We start from the raw sequence: 18,105 nt of genomic DNA, 5'->3' as shown, positions 1-18,105 counted from the left end.
CGCTCCTCGAACAGGTAGATCCGAGCGCTGCACCACCCACCACCAGGAAGCACTTTCCGACCGTCCACCTGATTCCCAGCCTCCCTGATTTATTATCGTTTAACGTCTTCGCTTGAATTCACTTGGCCGGCTGCTGGCCGGCATATCAACAGATACCCTGCCCGGGGTGGGAATGGGGTGGTGGAAAGCGAATGGTAGCGAGCCTGAAGGGGTAACTTCCCGGAACAGAACTAGATCATGTGCATCGTCATTCCAAGTCGGAGAGGGTGCGATGGCTGTCGCACGGCGAACATGTGAATGATGAAAGGCGGAGGGGTTGCTCCTGGATTTCGAGGGAGAATCAACAGCTCTGCGTTTTGTGTACTTTATGCATTCCGATTTCTATGCTTCTGCAGCGCATGGTGGGTGGAGGAGGTGGGCTTGAGTGCGACGAGGGTGAGTCGTGGGACTTAGGGGTTGAGGATGGCCTGGGATGGGCTGCGGGAAGATGCTGTTGCTCAGCCTGGCTGCCAGCCTGGATGCCGTCGAACCGCAGTCCCGTTCGTCAGTTGTTTGGGCACAGCCGACAAGGACCTTTCTAGGGGTTGTGACTCCGTTGATTTGTACGTGGCACTGCTTCGTGTGTGACTTGTTTGTGCGGCCTTCGACTGGAAGCGGCGCATTTTCGGTGGTGTGTTTCGGCCTGAGACTGACTCGATTCAGTAGCGAACGAGCTTCGAACGGGTGTAGATGGTCGTTTGCAGTTTCTCGGCTCGTCCTTTCTGCTTGGTTCGTTCGAATATGAATGTGGATTTGTGAGAAGTGCGGTTGCTGCTGTTCCTGAGCCGACTCTTCGGTACTTTCGAAACTTCTGATTCCAGGCATTCCCTGTGAGTGGCGAATATTACGATAATTCCGTGAGGTCAAGAGAAATCTGGCCATATCAGGGCGCACCCAACGTAGACCCACTTCCGTGGAGCTGATCGGCTTTTGAAGTGAGTTGTGAGCAGTCGGGGATTTATTTCGACAGGTCAATAAGACCACATGAGGATTAACGTTTAACGTTCGGTGAGTTCGTAGGCTATTGTGAGCGGGTCGAGTAGGAAGCGCAAGAGGTGGCCTGAGTGACAGTGCAGTGATCCTAGTTGAGCTGATTTTTCCATCATTTGAAAATCTCCTGTTCCGCCTCCCGAGCGGGTGTGTACAGTATCCTTCGAATCCTAAGTACGAGTGAACCTTTGCTGTGTGTTCCTTGTGATTCGGTCCAGTTTAAAAAAAACGGAAAAGAAGATCGGTATTAAGAGCAGAGATAAAAACGGTAAAAAACGTAATCAGAGAGAAACTTGTGGTAAATCAGCAGAATAATCCGAGTATTCCTGGAATAGCCAGCAGTGCAGCCTGTTCGGTGTTGTTTTTCTTTGATTGAAAGCCGGGACAAAAGGATTTTCTCTTAGATTTGATCCTTTGGATTTTCTTTTTTGCCAGCTTCCGTTGTCATCGTTGTCGTCCGTCTCAAGACAAAACACACAAAAGTAAGTTTGTTTTTAATTAAAAAATAATAGAAAAGCTTTTCGTTTTGTTCGTCTGTTGGCCACCATACAAAGAACACTCGGACACGATGTTAACAATCAGACGTCCGAGGTCCAGCTGTTGGACAGAACGAAACTAGCTCAACATCCTTTTAGTCGATCCTTTGAAACTTTGTGCAATAACGCTTTGCTTAGGCGTTAATTAATTGGATGGTTGGAAGTCATTTGGAAATAACAGGAGAGTTTTGTGTTTTGAGGGAACATCTTTTGTCGGCTTGGACGGGTGCAAGGTCGGTTTCAGTTTGTGGGCAGAGGAGTTTCCCGGGTGCAAGCGGAAAATGTGCAATGGTCAGGACTGGATGCTCTGCATTCCTGGGCCATTGGAAGAAAAGGATAAATGCGAATATTTGAGAATTATTCGTTTGCACATTGAAGAGGAAAATTGACTATGGGAGGTGCTGCAAGTGGAAGGCAGGAAATTTGTTGTTCATTTGGAAACACTCAGGGGAAGTGGAATGTGTAAAGTGATGAAAGCATTTCATTTGAATTTTAGATCGTCTCGAGTGGGAGATTATTATCTTATGCGGGTGTTCTATTGAGGGTAGTTCATTAAGAAATGGTCAGGTTTAGACATACAATTTAGATTTGTCAAAAGGGGTGACAGGAGTACTTGGTTCTGCTTAATTATGAATTATGAACGACGAACATTTTTTAAAAATTTTACTATATCATCGGGTTTTTGATTGGGAAAAACAATCAAAATATGGTGTCACCTTCATTTGTTTTTCCACTACCTAGGGTGAGACATTAGAATAAAATTAGAACCGTTATTTGCCCGTCAGTCGCTTTATTCTGTCGAAAGTCGTATTGTAAGCTGGTCGATTTTTCAATATTTATGTGCTTTTCAAGGGTTTTTTCCGGGAAAATCGGGAAGTTAAGCTTAGAATAGTTCTCTCCGGGTTTGTAGTATGTTTAACCGTACATGCGACTAAAAAATTGATTTTATTTTTCATAGATATCTCAGTTTTCTAATACCGATAAATTAACAGGAAATGGGTTAAAAAGGATATATTAAGATAAAATAGAAAATGCAAGTTGTATTCGTTTTGAAAGAGAGAAGCGAAAACATTGGTGTTTGTAAATCATCAGCGCCTGAAGAAGCAAGAGAATTCAATGTTATTCCTGATAAACTAGGGATTTTTCGGCGTAGTCGAAAAGGCTTCATGGGGAAACCGAGGCTACTCAGAAGCGTAAGTCTCCAAAGGGTTTAACCATACCCTCCCAGTGTATTTTGGATGACGTTAGAGGCGCTGACGTTGAGATATCACATTATACAATAGGGATACCCCTGTATGAAAACGGGTTGAAGGGTGCCTGTTAAAAAGCCGAAGTTGACAAAGCGATGCGGAGACGGCAATTCTTATGGGCTCGCTTGTATGAAAGTCATATTCGATTTTATAAATGAGAATCCAGTGTATAAAGCGCGGCGTGTCAAAGCATTTTGAGCCTCTGCTGCGTCTGGATATGTTACACATTCTCGTTTAGTTAGCATGTTGTCTATTTATACAAGGGAACACTTTGGAAACTGGTTTTACTGGTTTTGATTCGGCTTTTATACTGAAAAGTCACTCCGGTCAATACTGTAATATTTTTTTTAAACGCGTTTTTCTCCAAATGTTTTTTAATTTGCCGTGGAGGATTAAAAAAACTTCTTGACCATTCATTTTGAAATTTTAATATATCATTGTACACATCCAGAGCAATAGAATGCACAGGAGAGCAATATAATGGAGAGGAGACGGAGATAGGTGCTAAATACTTTAATTTACGTCAGGTTTTTGGAGCGAAAAAGCGAAATTTTTCGATAGTGGTTCATTTTATGGAGAATTTTATGCTGATCAAGACCCTGTTTTTTGTTTTTTTTTTCAGAGGTTTCAGTGACCCGAAATCATCCATCCCGTCTATTTTTGATGTTTTATTAACAACTCTGTAGGAAACAAAAAGCAGCCCGGGAAATTTTATAAATCCTTTCCCTTTAAACTTTAACATAATGATATTATATACGCAAAATTTCATCAAAATATCTGTTTTTTTTTTCTCAAAAAATCAACCGTTGAAAAAAGTGGAAAACTCAAAATTTGAAACTATCACGTCTCCTTAATGACGATTGTCGTCTGAACGTGGTAACCGAGGTCGCAAATTATGATCGGAGGAAACGCCTGTATGGTTAAAATGATGATGATGATATTTATCCAGCACTAATGATTTGTAACTGCTTTTAAATCCCCATCCAGTGTATCGGCCAGCCTTTTGGTCGTTTACCATCGACTTCGATGTTCAGAGCAATCTTGGCAAGTGAATTTTCGTTAGCACGTATTGCGTGACCCGCGATCGGTTCAACCCCATAACGATCACCGATATCCTCATTTCGGATGTGATCAAAACATGTCACGCCAAACGCTTTCTCTACATCCAGAGATGCAATATAAAGAGGGCGATGCTTCTTACGGTGTTTCTCCATGAGTAACCGCGCATCGTGTATTGCGTCAGTAGTTCCGCAGTTCTTGACAAATCCGCCTTGATTCACGGTTATTTCAACGATTTCACGAATACAGTTATCAAGAGTACGTTCACAAATCTTCATGGTATGGGAAAGTAACCGGATCAGATGGTATTTTGAACATTCTGCTGGACTACCTTTCTTTTTCCATATTGGAACAGTGGTAATTTCTTGCTAGTCAGATGGTCAGAGTCACATTGTTGGGTCCCAGCTTTTTGCTTTTCCGAGCTCAGATGCTATGTCGTCAGGTCCTGTGGCCTTCCCCGATTTCATTCGTTTTATTCCCTCCTCAACTTCAGTTTCGTTGATAGTTAAGTCCTTGAGGGTTTAACGTGAGTACCTGTCTCGTGGACTTAATTCCACGGTCTTCTTAAAACATGGATTGATTTTGTGACCACAATCAGAGCCAAGTGCATGGCTTAGCATTCATACTGGTGGATGCAAGACATACCTAAATCTCTACCAAACTAAGGAGTACGGCACCCGTGTTGAAACGCAACATCACGCCGAGGCCCGAAGCTCTCTTCTAGCTTGAGCATAACCACAACCCCCATGAAACTCCCACAAGGGGGCCTACCGCAAATAAACGAGCTGTACTCACATACAACGGGAGCTCACCCGAATTATGAGAGTCCAGGAGCTATCCCGGTTCCCATGGTACCAGTATACCCCTGGTAAAGGTTCGTGAGCAATTTGCCACTTCAGATGAGTCCCCGTGCAGACTCGGGTCTGATCGCACTGCATCATGGCCGGCAAACCAAAGTGAGTACAGCGTCTCTCGGTGCCACCACTATGGAGGTTCTCGTCGGCCACTTGGTTTTGGTTTGGCGACAGGGTTGCTGCCCGGTCTTCCTCACCGCCACCTCTGAGCACCAGTTTCGCTGACAGGTGGAACTGGTCCCAATGTCGGCAATTATTGTGGAAGTGGAGGATGAGAAAATTCTTCAGTTGAAATCTGCTCGAAGTATTTTTGCCATCTATCCGTTTCTGCCCGACGGTTGGTAAGCAAAGTACTCTTCCTGTCATTAACGCTACAGAAGTGTTCGATATCCTGTGTGCATTGGTTACGGCTTTTAGCAATCTCGGTTGTATCTCGGTTGATGTACCGTTTACCCGGCTTGTTGACCCCGAGGGTTGCAGAGGCCGCTTTGTGGATGGTGTCTTTTATTTGGTTCCACGATTCTTCTACATTCGTGATGGTCGGTAATCATGTGAGTGAGATGATTTGTTCTTTCTCCTCACGACATCGCCACCATTTAATGCGCGCCGGTCAGTGCGTTCTTCACGCTGTTTTATTGGTGGCTTAATTCGCAGGACGGCAATCAAGGCACCTGTTACCGTCTGCCTTTTCACCCACACGACCATTAAGCTCGCCGGCAATGATGATATAGTCGTCAGCAGGCACGTGACAAGTCTTTTCATCGAGAAGTTGCCAGAAGCCGACCTGTCTGTGGTGCGTACGCGGTGAAGAAGTGGATAGTGCGATCAGCTGGTATTATGATGAGCCTCATCACCCGATCATCAAATTTTTCGACTTCTTTAATGGCATAACGGAAACCCTCTGAGATGGTAATGCCAACGCCATGTTGAGTGTGTGGGTTAACGAAATAGAGAAGTTTGTAGTCATTTTTACCGCATTCGCGTTCAATGTCGCAGCTTTTGAAACCAAACCAATGGGTTTCATGCAGAGCGCAGATATCAATGCCCCTTTTCCGAATTGCTCTTGCGAGTTCCTCGGTCTTGCCAGTTAGGGTACCAACATTTAGCGTGTAGACACGTATTTGTTTTGTTTGGACTGACTTGCTTACGTCCTGATGCCGTCCATGCGCCAAGAACCCTTATCCATTTCTCGACAGGACCGGGGCTCATCCTGCCGCGTTGACTGAGGTGGACGCGCTAGCATTTCTCCGAGGCTTATGACTCAATCCGATCATCTTGTTTGTAACGACATTGTATGCATTTTCTTAGTCGGCCTGTCGCGGACCTGTCACCAAGATAGATCAGGTAGGATTTAGCATAGTGACTCCACTAACTCCAACTGTACTCTATTTATCTCTTTCCCTGATCTCAGCATTTTATTTTTGTTTTACTGAGGATAGTACAAAGTACGTTGTCTCAAACCCTCCTCCTTTACCTGGGCTTGGGACCAGCATACTATGTTAATAGTATGGCGTTATCTAATACGATTCATTAAAGCTACTATACGGTCTCGGTTTGCCGAATATGTCTTAATGCAGGACGGTGCATCATGCCACATATCCAAAGCTAGCGTGAATTACCCAAATTCACTAAATCTGGATCTACTGCCTTGGCCGGGCAATTCTTCGGACTTAAGCCCGATAGAGCATTGTTGGTCTTATTTGAAATACAAGCTATTTCAATGCAAAAACAAATTTTAAAGAAAACATGAAGGATATATGGTATAATGATGTTGATTTAAAAAAAATGATCATACATTTTTTGTTAAGCATGCTGTGAGTCCACCCACTTGATGACAGGCCGGACCACTTGGGAAGCAACTTACTTCCTCTCTTGTGGTCCCCGGACTCCTTTTTTTTGGGTTAAACACCCAAGTTTTTCAAAATGTTGACTGACGGTTTCGTCCAGTGCACAGGCAACCCATCAGACGCTACCTCACTTCTGCCCTGGGAGCAGCGTGACCGAAAGTCACGACAGATAGTAATCGCTCCATTTATATATAATCGTAAACACGTAATGAGTACGAGGTATATTGAAGTGAAATCCGTCAGAAGTTCAGACCTAAACCATGTCGAAGTGAATTTTTTGATGAGGATGCGGGGAACCCTGAATCCGCCCCAATTGATGATGGACCGGATCACTTGGGAAGCAACTTATTTCCTCTCTTGTGGTACACGGACTCTTCTCTTTTTGGGTTTAACACATGATTAGAAATGTTATTCGCAGTATAGCTGATCGACTGAAAGCTACCATTAAAAATGGACCGGGGTTACAAAAAATTAAATGCAAGGAGATGTTGGGCTTCAACAATATTACACACATATGCCACTCAAATAATGAAGTTATGTTTAGTTAATCTAAATTGAAAACTTCATTTTTGTTGCTGCTTGAAGTTGAAACTTTGCATATTTCCCTAGTGTTCATAATTCAATCGACAAGTATTACAGTTGTAAATGAAAGCTACTAATGAACGAAGAAAATGTTTCCAGTGGAAGTGAACGGTTTCTCTCTTCTCTTATTTTCTTTCCGAATTATTCGCATTAAATAATTTTCTAAGTGTGGTCTTGCAGTATTTCTAGCGATTAATTCAGCATCATCAACCAGTATATGGCCTAGGCCTGCCTTAATAACGAAATCCAGACATCCCGGTTTTACACCAAGTTCCCCCGATTAGATATCCCTAAAAGCTGCCTGGCATCTACACCATCGTTCCATCTCTACCTCGTTTTTAAGGTTTTGTGTAAACACAAAACCTTATTAAAATCGGTTTACTGTCTGTCCGTCTGTCTGTCTGTCTGTCTGTCCGTCACACGCGTTTTTCTCGGAGACGGCTGTAGCGATTGACTCCAAATTTGGTAGAAAGGTGGGAACTGTGAACGCTCACGCATACAATGAGTTACATCCTTTTACGACGAATTTAAGGGGGGTCCCCATACATGCAAAAGGAGGCTATAAATTTTTTTTTCATCAAATATAGTCATGTGGGGTATCAAATGAAAGGTCTCGGTTAGTACTTTTCGAAGCCGGTCTTAGTTTTGACATTTATTAGAAAGGTGGGGAGTGCGGGGGGTTGAAAGTGACCATTCCTTTAAGGGGGCCATTCTCAGAAACTACCAAACCGAAAAATCTGAAAAAAAATCAGGAGGCTGCCACTATATAGTGCCTAGGCTCCGAAATACCTTTCATACTGATATATGTACAAATAAAGTTAATAATAGTATATTACTATAATTTTTAGTAATTGACTGCAAAACCCCCTTTAGGTTCATGCTAGCACGACGAAATTTCACAACAATATAGGGTATTACATAGAGCATAATCTGACTAAGTTTGGTGGAAATCGCACTATTAGTAACAAAGTTATAATACGTCAAAGCTGTAGCTTTTTCGCAAATTCAAGACTAAGAATGTCAATATCATCCGAAAGTGGATATTCTCACATAATATATGCATATATTACGTGCTACGTACTAAGAAATACACAAAACCTTTCGTACCTGAAGCGTCCAGCTTCCGGTTTCCCGACTTGTTTTTTCTACCATAGATATTGCCCTTATAGACTTTTCGGGCTGGATTATTCTCATCCATACGGATTAAGGGACCCGCTCACCGCAATTTGTTGAGTCAGATTTTATCCAAAACCTGGCGGTCATTGAATCGGTAATAGATTTCGTCGTTATGTAGGCTACAGAATCATCCATCCTCATGTAGGGGAATCAAAAATTCTTCCGAGGATTCTTCCTTCGAACGCAGCCAATTTTTCAATTTTTCTTGCGAAGAACCGAAGTTTCCGAGGAATACATGTGGACTGGCAAGATAATAGTCTTGTACAGTAAGAGTGTTGACCCTATTGTGAGACGCTTCGAGGGGAACGGTTTTTCTAAGCTGAAATGGACTTTGTTGGCTGCCAACAACCATGCGCGGATTTCGTCGTCGTAGCTGTTATCGGTTGTGATTTTCGACCCTAGATAGGACAAATTATCAACGATCTCAAAGTTGTAGTCTCCTATCTTTACTCTTCCCGTTTGACCAGTGCAGTTTGATGTTGTTGGTTGGTTTTCGGTGTTGACATTGCCCCATGTATTTTGGCTTGCCTCCATTGATGTGCAGCCCGAGATCTCGCGCTGCTTACTACATCTGGATGAAGGCAGTTTGTATGTTTCAGGTCGTTCTTCTCATGATATCAATATCGTCAGCGTAGGCCAGTAGTTGGGTGGACTTAAAGAGGATCATACCTCTTGCATTTACCTCAGCATCACTGATCACTTTCTCGAGGGCCAGGTTAAAGAAGACTCATGATAGGGCATCCCCTTGTCGTAGACCGTTGTTGATGTCGAATGGTCTTGAGAGTGATCCTACTGCTTTTATCTGGCCTCGCACATTCGCCAGGGACAGCCTAGTCAGTCTTATTAATTTCGTCGGGTTACCGAATTCTCTCATGGTCGTGTACAGTTTTACCCTGGCTATGCTATCATAGGCACCGTCTCCGAACCGGCTGTGATGGTGATTGCGGGAGTGATCCCCGTTGCCCTCCTTGCCAAGGAGCGCAAAGCTATCTACCGCCATAAGAGCGAAAACTTAAGAGAAGTGGTTGCCCGTGAAGAACGTCAACGCACCCTTAACGAGTGGCAACTTTCTTGGCAAAATGAGCCAAGGGGCAAGTGGACTGCGCGGCTCATCGACAAATTAGACCCGTGGTTGAACAGAAAGCACGGTGAGATTGATTACTTCCTTACCCAACTTCTAAGTGGGCATGGAGGTTTTCAGTCTTACTTGCACAGGGTTGGGAAGGCGCGATCTCCTGATTGTGTGTTCTGCAATAGAGTGGCGGATGACGCTGAACACACCTTTTTCTCTTGCGAGAGGTGGGACGGCCTCCGCCAGCAGCTTTATGCAGACACAGGGGAGCTCACTCTAGATAACATTGTGCGAGAGATGCTGAAGAGCGCTGGCAGCTGGAATCGTATTGCGCATTATGTTCGGGCTCTTCCTACTACGAAGAAGATTGAACTCGACCGGCAGAGGGATCGGACGGTAAGGGGTTCCCTGAACTAACAACAACTCCCTTCCTCCCCTCCCCTCCCGTTGGTGAAAGGAATTCCCTGACTTGAAGGCTCCTAAAGCCGGGAGAGCAGGAGGGCTAGCCCGAAGTAATGTGTCAAACGGTTCCAGGCTAGTTCTCTGATGACAGGGAGGTGTTTAGTTGGTAGTCCGCCAGCGTGCTGTTGCGGGAGTCCAACACTCTGTGCGTAAACGCATTCACCTACCCTACTCCCAAAAAAAAAGAAAAAATGCTATCATAGGCGGCCTTAAATTCAATGAAAAGATGGTACACATGATGTCCATATTCTAACAGTTTTTCCAACGCTTGCCGCAGAGAGAAAACCTGATCTGCTGCTGAGTTGCCTGGAGTGAAGCCTCTTCGGTATGGGCCAATGATGTTCTGGGCATATGGGCCTATCCGACCTAGCAAGATAGCGGAGAATATCTTATAGACGGTATTCAACAACGTGATACCTCTATAATTGCTTCAATGCGTGATATCGCCCATTTTATGTATGGGACGGAGAATACCTCTTTGCCAATCGTCAGCCATTGATTCGCTGTCTCACACCTTGAGCATAAGTTGATGAACCACTTTGTGCAACTGGTCGCCTACATATTTAACCAATTCCGCTGTCATTTCGCCGGCTTCTGGCGACTAATGATTTTGAAGCCGATGAATTGCACGGACAATCTATACTTGGTGGTGAGAATATTTGTCCGTCGTCTTCAGTTGGTGGGACCTCCAACTCGCCCATGTTTTGGTTGTTGAGCAGTTCATCAAAGCACTCAACCCATCGCTCCAACATCCACATTCTGTAGGAAAACAAATTTCTCTCTTTTTGTTGGCAGGATGAGCATCGAAGTGTTTAAGGCTTCATCTTGTTGGCTTGTTGGTACAACTTACGCGCCTGGTGTGGTTACCCCCTGTACTTCTCGAATTCACAAGCTTGTTGCTTCTTCAAGGCTTCCTTTTTCTGCCGCTCGCCGGAGTTAAGGATAAGCTTCCGCGCGTGCCCACGTCCTTTGAGAATGCAACATTACTTGGTATGCAGAATTCTTCCGTTCTGTTGCTAGCTTACATTCATCGTAAAACCAGCCGTTCCGACTCCTTTTGCGGTTGGAGCCAATTATGCTTGTGGCCGTATTTATGATAACGTGCTTCAGGTGATTGTGAAGATCATTTGTTGATGCTTCATCTCCAGGATCTCTGATTACTGTGGTTATTGCGGCATCCATTTCCTCCTTATAGGTGTTGCGGAGGGCTATGCTGTGGATGCGTTCAGTGTTAATTTTCACCTGATTGTCAGAGGGGATTCTGGGCGGCGTTGTTATTCGAACTCGGAGCACTAGGCACTATGTCCGTTGCCCGGTTCATTCATGAGATATTGGCTGAAAGGTGTCGGCGTTCGATTAACACGTGGTTAATTTAGTTGAAAGTGGTCCCATCTCGAGAGGTCCACGTTTGTTTGTGGACCGCTTTCCGTGCAAACCAGGTACTTCCAACAACCATTTCGTATGACACTGCTAATTGAATAATCTGCAGTCCGTTATCATTTGTATTTTGATGTATGGGAGCTAACGTATCGCCTGAATTCAGGCTCCGTCCCTACTTGCCTGTTAAAATCCCCAAGTATGATTTTGATATAATACTTGCGACAGACTTCGAGGGTTCGTTCTACTGTCTCGTAGAAGATATCCTTCTCCGACTCTACAGTCTTCTCTGTAGGGGCGTGAACATTAATGAGGCTTATATTTCCAAATTTGCCTCGCAAGCGCAGAGTGCATCCCCGTTCGCTTATGTTTTCAAAGCCGACAACAGCAGGTTGACTAAGAAACCTACTCCGAGCACATGGTTTACTGGATGGCCACTATAATATATGGCGTAGTGACTTTTCTCCCTGAAACCGGTCCCTGTCCAACGCTGTAATGCTGTTAGATCAGCCCTATATTGGGATAGGGTATCGGCTAGCTGTTTGGCAGCTCCATTTCTCTACAGGGAGTGCACGTTCCATGAGAAAATACGCAAATCGTTATTCTGTTTCCGTTGCCCGGTTCATCGTTGAGTTATCAATCCAGTCCCAGGCTTGTTTTGTGGCTTTGTAACATGTTGTTTTCCATGTAGAGTAGTTAGCCCCACCCAACCGCCAACGCAGAGGACCAGTTGGTACAGTTTGTCCAGTTTTTAGGCGCGGGAGACTCGCCTTCTCCGTCTGCAGCTTTTCGTTAAGAAAGAGTTTCCAGCGGTCACCACGTGGAGCTGGAGATAGGGTTTGATAGTAGAAATGTTGGTGTTGGTTCAGCAGGCGTTTCCCAAGTTTTATGCTCCATGATTAGTAGCAATCCACGTTTCGTCTTTGGACCTATACTACCCTTTGGCGACCTTGTCTTGACTGGCAAATGTCCTGTCTTTCTAGTGTTTAAGGGATGGTTTCGATCAAACAGGTCAAACATTCCACCTATGACAATAGATGGCTCGGTGGATAATATTATTAGAGCCATGTGCTGAAAGGCGCTTTGTTTGTCTTATGCTTTAATACAGGGATTTGAAATTTACAAACCATCTGATGACTATTGCTGCAGACATAACCATACATAAAAAATGTTTCGATATATCCAAAGGGCATATATTGAGTTATGAAGGTAAATGAAACGGGAGTGATAAATTTGCTGACGGAAGGGAACTAAGAGTTCTGAAAATCTTTGTATCTTGTATCTTTATTCAGTTCATTAAAAAAAAGTCCAAAAAAAGCGAAAAAATGGTCATCACACGGGATAAGTTTAATTTTTTTTGTTGGAATTGTGCAAAGGCACCCAGTACAATTGGGGTAATGGATATGATGTACAGGTTGTTGAAGACGGGCTATTCAGTAAAAATTAAAAGTATTTAGAAGTTTAATACCGTTTCTTTCGCTAATGTCATATTTATATTTATTTAAGTATGAAAATTTCGAGAATAATTCGCTTCCTCTCTTAGTGTAAGGTATCTAAGGTATCTTTTTGCTAAATAAACATCAAACTAGCGAAAGAAACATCCCTTCATTTCTGTGTTTTGTATCTTGATCACGAAACCCTATTCCAGAGTTTATCAAAAATAAATCAAATCATAAATGGAAACATATTCTATGCATTTTTTCAACCCACATACCCATAATACCCAGAGCCGACACATTAGTCCAGAAAAAGTTGTCTTATTCTCATTAAGTGGGATAATATCCTGCTCGGGCCGGATTCCTAATATATAAGTACATCATATACATCCAAAATTGCTCTTAATTAGTAAAATCCTGTAACTTAAAATGTGGCTTAGGAGCTTATTATTTTCATATTTAAATAAATATTCCAACAAATAATTTTCTAAAAAAAGACAATCACTTTCATGTTTCCAGAATTTCCAGGAAAATACCTTTTAACCTTTTATTAATTCTCAGGAAAACGAGGTGATCGGCCTTAAGATGAAACATGATTTTTTCGCCTTCTTTGAAGGAAAAACCTATATGAAATTCCTAATAGGCATTTTCGGGAATTAGGAGAAAACATTCTAATCAAAACTGCAAATATCTTAGGTTTTATTTGAAAAAGAGCGCAGGAAGGAGCTGCTGCTATCTATAGTCAGAAATACAAATCCCTCTTCAAACATTGTGGGGGTTGAAATTGAATAAGCTTCATGTTTACATTAATGTAGGGGTTTTAACTGTACCAGTTCAGGCGAAAGGTTCGATTTCCTCGGAAAATAGTTTTCTATAATATCGGTTCAATCATGAGGGAAATTTAAAGATGCGTTTTTTCGTATAATCTATCAAACAATAAAAATAGTGAATATACAATAGTCCATTTATTTGATGCTGATCTTTTCCAATAAATATGCAAATATATGTATAGTAAATGTAAATGGATCGATTTAATGGTTATGTTAAAGCATTAAAGTTGTTAAGGTTAATGGGAGAATCCGTCGGGAACTCCCCGCAATATCGAGCGCATATGCAGAATGGTGAACTTCTGCATGGTTTGAACCAGACTATGTGGAAGTCCCCGGACATCCAGGAAAGCCATAAGGGATTTAGGTACAATACCTGTGCGGACAATGTTATGGGAATTACAATCACTCGCTCAAGACGCCAAATTTCCTTGATTTCCCGAGCCAGTGGCTCATAGTTCACCTTCTTGTTCACGTATTTCCGGTCTAGGCCTGCCTTAATAAGGAACTCCAGACATCCCGGTTTTGGCCCAGGGTTCACCAATTCGATATCCCTAAAAGCTGTCTGGCGTCCCGACCTACGCCATCGCTCCATCTTAGGCAGGGTCTGCCTCGTCTTCTTTTTACCATAGATATTGCCCTTATAGACTTTCCGGGCTGGATCATCCTCATCCATACGGATTAAGTGACCTGCCCACCGTAACATATTGAGCCGGATTTTATTCACACCCGGAGGGTCATGGTATCGCTCATAGATTTCATCGTTATGTGGGCTAAGGAATCGTCCATCCTCATGTAGGGGGCCAAAAATTCTTCGGAGGATTCTTCTCTCGAACGCGGTCAAGAGTTCGCAATTTTTCTTGCTAAGAACTCAAGTCTCCAAGGAATACATGAGGACTGGCAAAATCAGTGTCTTATACAGTAAGAGCTTTGACCCTATGGTGAGACGTTTCGAGTGGAACAGTTTTTGTAAGCTGAAATAGGCTCTGTTGCGTGCGCGGATTTCATCATCGTAACTGTTATCGGTGGTGATTTTCGACCCTAGATAGGACAAATTATCAACGGTCCTAAAGTTGTATTCTCCTATCCTTATTCTTCCTGTTTGTCCAGTGCGGTTTGATGTTGTTGGTTGGTTGGTTTTCGATGCTGACGTTGCCACCATATACTTTGTCTTGCCTTCATTGATATGCAGCCCAAGATCTCGCGCCGCCTGCTTGATCTGGATGAAGGCAGTTTGTACGTCTCGGGTGGTTCTTCCCATGATGTTGATATCGTCAGCATAGGCCAGTAGTTGGGTGGACTTGAAGAGGATCATACCTCTTGCATTTACCTCAGCATCACGGATCACTTTCTCGAGGGCCAGGTTAAAGAGGACTCATGATAGGGCATCCTGTCGTAGACCGTTGCTGATGTCGAATGGTCTTGAGAGTGATCCTGCTGCTTTTATGTGGCCTCGCACATTGGTCAGGGTTAGTCTAATCAGTCTTATTAATTTCATCGGGATACCGAATTCTCTCATGGCCGTGTACAGTTTTAGCCTGGCTATGCTATCATAGGCGGCTTTAAAGTCGATGAATAGATGATGCGACTGTTGTCCATATTCCAACAGTTTTTCCATCCCTTGCCGCAGGGAGAAAATCTGATCTGTTGCTGATTTGCCTGGAGTATGGACCAGTGATGTTTTGGGAGTATGGGGCTATCCGGCCTACCAAGATAGCGGAGAATATCTTATAGATGGTACGCAGAAACGTGATACCTCTATAATTGCTGCACTGTGTAATATCTCCCTTTTTATGTTTGAGACAGATAATGCCTCGTTGCCAATCATCAGACATTGATTCGCTGTCCCATACCTTCAGTACAAATTGGTGAACCACTTGGTGTAACTGGTCGCCCCCATATTTAACTAATTTGGCTGTAATTCCATCGGCTCCTGGCGACTTATGATTTTTAAGCCGATGAATCGCACGGACTGTTTCTCCTATACTTGATGGTGACAGTATTTGCCCGTCGTCTTCAGTTGGCGGGACCTCCAATTCGCCGATGTTCTGGCTGTTCAGTAGCTCATCAAAGTACTCAACCCATCGCTTCAATATGCCCATTCTGTCGGAAATCAGATTTCCCTCTTTGTCTCGGCAGGATGAGCATCGTGATGTATAAGGCTTTATCCTGCTGACTTGTTGGTAAAACTTCCGCGCCTGGTGCGGCTGCTCCCTGTACTTTTTGAGTTCACAGACTTGTTGGTTCTCCCAGGCTTCCTTTTTCCGTCTGTGAAGTCGCTTCACCGCTCGACGGAGTCCGTGATAAGTCTCTGCGCGTACCCGCGTTCTTTGAGAATGCAGCATTACTCGGTATGCGGCATTCTTCTTCAGTTCCGTTGCTAGCTTACATTCATCGTCAAACCAGCCGTTCCGACTTTTATTATCTTTGTGGCCGTATCAATGATAACATTCTTCAGGTGGTTGTAAAGATCATTTGTTGATGCTTCATCTCCAGGACCTCTGTTGACTGTGGTTATTGCGGCATTCATTTCCCTCTTATAGGTGTCGCGGAGGGCTGTGTTGTGGATGGCTTGTCATGTGAGATAGCAACATCAATAATACACGCAGAGCGACACGTCTTGCCAACTAACAGCACGGTCAAGATTTTAGTGTTCTGTATCATCTGGCTAGGAATGATCTCCGGCTACGGCTTAGTTACCCTATGTTAAACATTTTTGCTTTTGTAAAAAACGAGGTGGTCCTGGTTGCCTTTACAAAATAACAGAATTGCTTGGTAACAAGCACCACTTCTCGTTCTGTCCCCCCGGTACAAATTGATCGTTCGTAACCACGATCTTATAACCGCACATCCTTCCTTGAAATTGCAGCTGTTTCGACAGCACGACCTCTGCAAAACTGATCATCGTTACCAATTCCGAAACTTTTAATGAACCGAGCTAAGTGGCCTAATTTAACTAAAGTTGCTTTGAAGCATTTTCGATAACACCACAGCGTAACTATTGTCACCGGTTACCTCGAGGCTACCGTACCCAAATTCTAGTGCGAGAAACGCCTATGCCAAATTGAGCTCTAATAAAGCGAAAAGAGTTTCTTCTTTGTAATAACAGGTATCAATCAAACGTAAAATTTTTAGTAATCATCACGCTGATTCTTAAATTTCTGTTGTTTATCTTTCCTGCGGCTGATAACACCTTTCTGCTTGAAAGTTAATAACCTTAATGTTCGGCAAGTAGCTTAGTAGCCTAAAGTAATATAGTAAACCTTAGTTCCATATTATGCACTGTCTTGCCTAGTCTATCGTCGTCCCTTCTGGTATTGCGCGTAGTGTGTGGTTTTTGATAGTGTCTCATTTACAAAATCAGTCCACGAGAACGTTATCACGTCTTTTATGGCGGGCTTACATGCGGACATTTTGATATCTGACAAAGCTACTTCTCTTCGGCCCGCAACATGCCGCTATAGCAATTTGGATATAATTCAAAAAATACCCCTTTGTCTCGCTTGGGACGGAATAAACCACAATTGCTGCCACCTATAATATGCAAGTCAAACCTTCTTTCCTTCTGTAATAGCAAGCACTGTGGACCTCCAACGTGATCCTCGATGTGCGCTGATGGCTATAACTTCCCGAAACCATCATTTTCTTTTGGCTCTTTTTCAAATAGGACACAGAGTACTATAAGTTAACTCAAGAAATGAAATGGTCTTTTTTTGACGAAAAAGATTTCGACCCAGACCAAAAGACCAACCGCAGAAATGACAGATGGCTATGTTACAATCCTACCGAAGTTCCTGCTGTCATGCACACGAAGTTTTCCGCCACTGTTATAATTTTGGCTGTTGCCAGCAACAAAGGACATGTCACGCCACCACACTTCTTTACTCAAGGACTTCGAGTGAATTCTGCTGCATATATCGAGGTTCTAGAGACAGTATTGAAACCTTGGATTGATACTATACGCGGTGACAGCCAATACATCTTTCAGCAAGACTCTGCTCCTCAAGATTTGAGAGCCGAAAATTTCCATGACTACATAACACCCAACTTATGGCCGCCTAGCTCCCCAGACCTTAATCCTCTGGATTACTACGTATGGTCAAGATGAATAGGGAGCATTGGATTTGGGCATGCAATCGTTTCCGAACTCGGTTCAAGGTCATTGCAGCTAATGGGAATTTTATTGGATGATTTTATAGATATATAATAAGTCAATGTTGTGTGAAAGATTCGTGGAGTTTCTTAAAATTTTGTTCAAAGTAAAAACTAGATAGATTTACTCTAAAGTTGTCCTCAACTACCGTACGCACCCTGCACTATAATAGCTTCAGCTGTCCTGTTTTATTATGCTCTTTATGGCATTTGGTCAAGACCATTAAGGTCGGCTTGCTGTTTTCTAATGTAAGGCGATTGTTATCCTGAGAAATGACTTTATCCCTGCGATCAATAGTAATTTGATGGTATCTAGTTCTTAAATGCTTCCATAAGATCTGAATTCCGCAGACTGCTTCTTCCGGAGAGTGTTCATTTTGTGAGCCCAGGAGGATTCACAGTAGAAATCAGTGAGCTCTATGTCAATCAACCTTGCCAGGTGTTCT

General features: G+C 43.3%; 1 protein-coding gene across 3 annotated transcripts in view; it reads left to right on the top strand.

Moving 5' to 3' along the window:
* Positions 1-561: 561 nt before the first annotated feature.
* The window catches only part of LOC119649607 (connectin), a 639,962-nt gene continuing 622,418 nt past the window's right edge, over positions 562-18,105 (top strand). For all 3 annotated transcript variants that reach the window (XM_038051827.1, XM_038051826.1, XM_038051825.1), the window contains exon 1: positions 562-1,511. The gene's annotated coding sequence lies outside the window, so the exon portion shown is untranslated. The remainder of the gene's footprint in view (positions 1,512-18,105) is intronic.

Source organism: Hermetia illucens, chromosome 2 (assembly GCF_905115235.1).
Source record: "Hermetia illucens chromosome 2, iHerIll2.2.curated.20191125, whole genome shotgun sequence".
Classification (NCBI taxonomy): domain Eukaryota; kingdom Metazoa; phylum Arthropoda; class Insecta; order Diptera; family Stratiomyidae; genus Hermetia; species Hermetia illucens.
This window is presented reverse-complemented; position numbering and strand designations above follow the sequence as displayed.